Source organism: Lissotriton vulgaris, chromosome 11, assembly GCF_964263255.1.
Source record: "Lissotriton vulgaris chromosome 11, aLisVul1.2, whole genome shotgun sequence".
Classification (NCBI taxonomy): domain Eukaryota; kingdom Metazoa; phylum Chordata; class Amphibia; order Caudata; family Salamandridae; genus Lissotriton; species Lissotriton vulgaris.
In genome coordinates, this window is record NC_141699.1 from 906,254,879 (window position 1) to 906,262,354 (window position 7,476).

At 43.3% G+C, this 7,476-nt stretch overlaps 1 pseudogene; it reads left to right on the top strand.

Moving 5' to 3' along the window:
• Window positions 1-6,208: 6,208 nt before the first annotated feature.
• LOC147683667 (uncharacterized) lies at window positions 6,209-7,088 on the top strand (annotated as a pseudogene).
• Window positions 7,089-7,476: the final 388 nt, after the last annotated feature.

Below are 7,476 nucleotides of genomic sequence, written 5' to 3' on the forward strand. Positions count from 1 at the left end.
GAGACAGGACCCAGCCTTCCCCTCTCTTTCCTGCGTAACATGTATTGCGTCAGGCACAAATATATAAATGCACCTGTTCTAGATATAACCATAGAAGATGTATTACATAGACTAGCGATAAGCATGCTTGATGTTCATCACTTTGGTCTCACAATGGTATGTGTGAAGTCAGTTAACACTGCGTAAGAGTAATATCCGTGTTGGCAATTACTATAGGTTATCAATATATCTCAATAATGGAGACAGGTTCAAAAAGGCACCCAACAGTGTGCTAACGAACAATGGATTAAAAATGACATTTCTATTGTATATTGGAAATACGCATACATCCTTAGGGGAATATGAAGACCCCTTTGGAACATATGAGAAAGCCTTTCCCTTCAGACAAGAAGAAGATACAAAAGTATTGTAAACAATGGCACAAAGGCACTGAGGGCTATGCCCAGCCCTGGCCAAAGGACGAGAAACTTGACGAAGAGTTAATTGAACACACATTGTTTTACATTTGTTATGAGAATAACAAAAAGAAAAGACAGAAATCTCGTCAGCTACTCTGTCATAACGGTGGGTATTATATGATATGAAATCAAACATAAATCCAACAGCACCCAAAGAGGCAGTGATACAGTCCTCAGAAAAGTCCCCAACCTATGGTCTTTACCCCATACTGCCAGCTGCAGGGTACCATGTTCCCATTAGAGGTCCACCTAAAGAGAAGAGACAAAAATCATGGGGAAACGAGGTACCATCAGACCTCACCCCTGCGACTCCTTGGACCAGTCCAGAACCGGACCCAAGAGAAAGGCTCATAAATGAATTTGGCAGGGTATAACCAGATGTGGGTCCCTTGCTCACTTTGCCACTGGATTCAATCTAAACTGGCTGTTGAAGGGTGTTACCCAGAAGCCGGTCCCAGGATCCTTGTTTCCGATTCAGGGTAGACCTGGCTTGGCATTTCAGGCTGGACTGTTCCCAGGAGGCACAGGGTCAAGACTGGCTTGCATATAGCTGGGTCTGAACTGAGGTGGGGAGTAAACTAAAGAAGGATGATGGATTCAAGCCAGATCCGTGACTAGAGGTGAGTGTCTGAAAAGTTTCAGCTCTCCATCCATCATCTTCTTGTGTTTGCTTTGTTCGCCCTAAGTTGTCAGGGTATGCCCAGACTTGAGTCCCTTGTTCACTTTGCCACTGGGATCAAGCTAGCCTGGCTGATGGAGGGTGTTATCCAGAAAACGGTCCCAGGATGTTTGTTTCCGGTTCAGGGAAGACCTAGCTTGGCAGTTTGGGCTGGACGGTTCCCATTAGGCACAGGGTCAAGTTTGATTTGCATATAGCTGGGTCTGAACTGAGGTGGCGAAGTGAGCTAAAGAATGATGATGGATTCAACCCAGATCTGTGACTGGGGGTGAGTGTCTTAAAAGTTTCAGTGCTCTGTCCATAATCTCCTTGTGTTTGCTTTGTTTGCCCTAAGTTGGCAGGGTATGCCCAGACCTGGGTCCCTTCCTCACTTTGCCACTAGATTCAAACTAGCCTGGCTGATGAAGGGTGTTACCCAGAAACCGGTCCCAGGATGCTTGATTCCGGTTCAGGGAAGTCCTGGCTTGGCAGTTTGGGCTGCACTGTTCCCATGAAGCATAGGGTCAAGACTGACTTGCATATAGCTGGGCCTGAACTGAGGTAGCGAAGTGAGCTAACGAATGATGATCAATTCAACACAGATCTGTGACTGCGGATGAGTGTCTGAAAAGTTTCAGCTCTCCGGCCTTAATCTCCTTGTGTTTGCTTTGTTCGCCCTACGTAGGCATGGTATGCCCAGCCATGGGTCCCTTGTTCACTTTGCCACTGGATTCAAGCTAGCCTGGCTGATGAAGGGTGTTACCCAGAAACCGGTGCCAGGATGCTTGTTTCCGGTTCAGGGAAGACCTGGCTTGGCAGTTAAGGCAGGACTGTTCCCATGAGGCACAGGGTCAAGACTGATTTGCATATAGCTGGGTTGAACTGAGGTGGCGACGTGAGCTAAAGAATGATGATGGATTCACCCCAGAACTGTGACTGGGGGCGAGTGTCTAAAAAGTTTCAGCGCTCCCTCCATCATCTCCTTGTGTTTGCATAAATGAATTCCAGCACACTTTTAGACAGACTGCTCTAAAAGCCCTGCTCCCCTTCCAGAACAATGGACTACGGAACATGTAATTCTTAGGCTAGGAGACACTTCTGCAGAGTCTTTGAGAGAGGCAAATGGATGGAAGAGGGATATAGAGACGCCACAATATTACGACTCCCCGAATGAGTTACAAGCAGCAGCAGGGGCAGAGAAAGATGAGGAGTGGGAAGATAGGCTTAATAGAGATGCAAGTAAACAGGATACTAACAGGAGAACATATAATTTCCGCCTGTGTCCTCCAGGGAGTCATTAATGGTAGTAAGAGACACCCTATGAATGTAGAGGATATCAATTCTAAAAAAGAGTAGGTCAGATTTAACATAATAATAGAATATAAGCAGGGTAGTAATTATTGTCAACCCTTCCCGAGTGAATTGGCAGAAAAATTGACTAAAAAGGACGAGAGGATGCAAAGGCCTAAACAAGGGTCTTTTCAACCTATCGATTTAGCAATTGACAAAGATTGTATATTTCAGGAATGGGGCAACCCAGTGTGGAACTATCTCTCTATGCAAGAGTCCTAGCGGTATGAGATGAGGGTAACACGAGACTGAGCAGAGATCATCAGAAACGTGCCTAAGCCCAACACCACAAAACAAATGCAGCAGTTTCTAGGACTTTGCAATTATGTGAGGCAGTGGGTATTTGACTATAACACCCTGACTGCACCACTTTGAATCCTTTAAAAGAGTCCTGTACCAATGGAAACAAAATAAACTGAACCGATGAAAGAGAGACAGCATTTTGGGAGCTGAAGAATTCAATTACAAATGCTCCAGTGTTAGATACGCCTGACTACAGTAAACTATTCTACCTCTTTTGTCATTGCAATGGAATGATAGTGGCATCTATGGGACACAAACCAATTGCCTCCTAAAGAGGGCTGATATATCCTGTTATGAAAGGTCACTACCTATGTGAGCAAGCACTGGCTACAGCAGCGTTTGCTGTTTAGAAAAGCACTACAATAGTGATAGAATCACCTTTAACACTGTATGTAATCTGGGTATGAAGTAATTCTTTCAGCACTATCTGTACAGGTGGTTCGCTGTCATACTGTTAACCCAGCAACATTCTTCGTACACCCAGTTTCAGGTACATGCCTGTGCTAATTACACACCATAAGAAGAGAGCAAGGTAGGAGAAGACACCATCTCAGGGAGCATGTTGCGCTTTGTAAATGGTTCTTCTTTCATAGATTAGGAAACTGGGATATGAAATTCAGGAGCAGCTGTTGTAAGAGCTGAACATCAAGGATTATCTAATGCATTACAAATTATTAGCCAGCTACCACTGCCTTCTCATTTTTCAGTAGAGCAGCTGTATTAGTGCCTATTATTGATGAACTGCAGCAAGCTGAGGGACTGGATGTCACCATGTATTCAGACTCAGCCTGTGTCACCACCACTGTACATTCTTAGCATTCACAAATGGGAGAGAAGGGGATTTCCTAAATCTGATGGGTCCCCCATAATGAATAAAGATTTAGTGGCACAAGTAATAGAAGGTCTAACACTTCCATCTAAAGTAGCAGTAGAGAAAATGTGCAGCACACACCAATCAGCAAGATCCTGTCTCCAGGGGTAAGGCTCTGGCAGATTGGGCAGCAAAAGAGGCAGCTAAAGCCTCTCCAAATTATAATCCGTACGATGAATACACATTAGGTATGATGACAAGCTGGCAACAGGATGATACAGAACTGCCACTCCATACACAGAGAACGCAAAATTACTTTTGCGTGAATTGCAAGAACAAGCACTACCACACAAAAGGGAGCTATGGGAACAGCGAGGTTGCATTCAGTCACCAGCAAATTTTATTTACAGGCAGAAGAGTACAGGCAAGCCAGTAATGCCACAAGCTCTGTTGTACACGACTCTAGAGCAACTACACCTTCCAGCACACACCGCAAAAGAGTATCTTCTTGCTACATTACAGGCAGGTTGGTTTATTCCACAATTATCTGAAATGATTTATATGTACATTGCAGAGTGTGCAATATGTCAACAGTATAGCCCCAAGCCAACTTTAAAGATGATCATTTTAACAATATCACGCCCAAAAGGTCCATTTCAAAATGTACATTTAGATTTTGTCGACATGATAGAAAGTTGTAGCAATTACAGGTATCTTATAGTAATTGTTTGTCCATTTTCATGATGGGTTTAGGCAGAACCCTGTGAGCATAATGATGCTAAAGCAGCAGCCAACTTTATGATAAGAGAGGTGATACCGAGATAGGGTGAGGTGGAAGCATTCGGCTCAGATAATGGGCCTCATTTTGTCAACACAGTATTCCAACACATTTCCACTGCCTTAGGAATAAAGCATAAACTGACATCTGTTTATCAAACCTAAAATAATGGAGTAGAGGAGCACCCTAACGGTGTCCTCAAGAATAAAATAAGCAAACTATGTGCCACTCTGAAAAAGAAATGATTGTATTGCCTTCCATTGGCCTTGTACGTTCTCAGAAATCAGTCAGGAAGGGATTACCATTTAACGTCACATCAAATTGCGACGGGATGTCCCAGGCCTACCTCTTTAATGATGGCAAGGCAAAAAACAGATGCCCATAAGACAGCTGAAGTTTTAGGGGATAAGATAAGTTGTTATTTGGCCAAGTTAATAAAATCTGTTAAGTCCTTCTCTAAACGGGTGTTGCAAAAAGAGAAGACTGCCTCATCCTAGCAGACCAGTCCAATGCCTTTTGGCCAGGAAGTTTACATGCAGAATTTCATCCGCATAAGGATGGATCCTCGATACAACGGTCCCTTCTTGGTGACAATGAGTACTCCCACTGCAATGAAGGTAGATGGTCGGAAACCATGGATTCACAGGAGTGATGTGTGACTAGTTCCCGCCTTGCCTCCGACACCTCCACAGATAGAAAAGGAATGAGAGGGGGGAAAGCAAGACATAAGATAACAAAGTCTCTCTTGAAATCGCGAGTGGATAATTTTGTCGACTTTACTAGCAGACAGGTATGTATTGCTGTTTTATTTTTACGCCTACTTATGTTAGCAGCTACATTAAAATGGAATTTTATTTTATGTAAGGGGTTACGCAACAGTATTAAGTATTTGCAGAGAGCAGTAACTGAGCAAGAATATTTATGTCATAGAATTCATGCAGGGTTATTAGATAATGTGTGGTACCAACACATGTCAGAGATAGGTATGCAGACTGCTAATACTTACTGTTTGGTTTATTCGTTGATTCCACATGCCACCGACTCAGATAGGTTACACTTGTCCAAGGAGGTACCCCCAAATATTACCATGTGTATGTTACACCTTTTCCTTTGTCGGATACGAGCGCAGATGTAACCACTGTGGGTCAGACAGGGAACATTCTTAGTAAACAATACGCAAAACGAGGAAGAGTTAGCAGATGTAATGAATGTATTAACAGATTGCCAAGAGATAGTGGTGAAGTTAGATGCAATGGCCAAGACCGGGATTATGAGGTACAAGGGTGAAACATGGAGAACTAGGATATTGTAGCAGGGATTTTTAGGGGTATGAAGACCCTTCGCTTTTCTGCTAGAATTACTCCGTAATACCTAGGCCCCAAGATTGTCACGAAAGCCAATATCTCTGAGTAAATGGGTCAGTATACGTTCATGATCATTGGCACCATGGCGCTACATTTAGGTGCAGGGGACTATCTCTAGGACAGGGAATTAGACAGACAATAGATTACAACAGAAGTGTCATGCAGTGTGGGGTGAGAACATATCTAGGTTAACTTGTGTAGAAATGCCTACAACTCTTCGAGCAGGTAGAAAACCCATTCTTTTCTCTGTGTTTCAGGGGTAATGGAACAGCACTGGTGGGCGAGAACATCCACTGCAACATCACAAAATTCAACTCCGACATGCACTGGGGCACCTACAGTCCAATTGACTTTTATTGGACTTGTGGAGAATGGCTGTATACACAGCTCCATTCAGGTTGGAGATGCCTCTGCTGTTTGGTGGCTGTGCACACTCCCTCCTTGGTGATTCCAGGAATAGATATCTCTGAACTGCATGATCATTCCATGACCTGTCCAACGACTTTGTTGTATCATCCTTGGAGGAAGAGCGCTGCAGAGTATTGCGGTACTACATGCTGCGAAGATGTCCCACAGGAGCACAGGCTATTTAATGACGGCCAGATCTTCTTCGGGAGCATCCTTCCGTTCACTCAAGCAAAAGCAACCGCACACTGCTTACAAATAACATGTTGGGAGTTATTAAAAGTTATAAATGCCACTGATGATGGTTTCAATGCCATCAAAGAGGAACTGTTAGACATAAGGGTTATTCTTATTCAACACAGATATGTGTTGGACTTGATGACAGCGATGGAAGGAGGATTCAACCAAGATTCGCATAGCCTGTTGCACTTACATCCCAGCTAACAACGCCAATAACAGAACACTAACAGAGGCGATGCAACTTTTGCACACCTTACTAAAGAGGATGGTGGATGAGGGGTGTGGCCCCAATGAGTGGTTCACAGGGTGGTCCGCTTGGGTACCTACCTGGATGCCGGTAATATTTAAAGCATTGATGCCTGTTTTTCTGATGTTGTTGCTGATATTCTGTCTCATCCAGATAGTGAGAGGATGTTGCAAAAGGGTTCATCAGAAGTTAGGGGAAATGTTCACAATTAGATTAGTCAATAGAGTGCAGGATGTTGAGGAGAATGTATACACAGTGATGACTCTAAGCAATAGGGAAGGTGAGAAAGTAGTTGAAAAATCAACTAAAGGCAGGAATGTTATAATGAATGTAGAAAATGAAGAAGGCCTACTCATGTCAATGAAACCTCCAGCAGAAAGACGTGTACAAACATACATCTTAAAGAAGAAATATAGGTCTAAGCTGTGTTTGATAGCAAAATCAAAAAGAGCACAGATCGGGGCCCAGGGGTAGGGAAGTAGATAAGATCCTCAGTAGAATAGAGGTCTATAATTAGGCACAGTTGAAATGGAAGATCACAGGCCCACTTGCAAGAATACGTATTTGAGAAAATAGGTAAATAAGGCAGAACAGAGGTGCAGAACAAGTGAGAAGTTAGGCTTTGCCAGGCAGCAGATGTGTAGAGAGTATAACATTGTTAGGCTTCAAGTACTTGAAAAGTCACGAACACCACTAGTGTAGCGGTGATGTGGATGTGTAGCTAATGATAACATGTGTACCTGAATCATATTTTGTAGACACATGACTAGTTGTTTTTGTCGAAGTATCGCCTTTTGACAATAATGTTGTGCTTTTGCAGCTGTTCATTAACGATGCAAATATATGACATATTTACGATAAG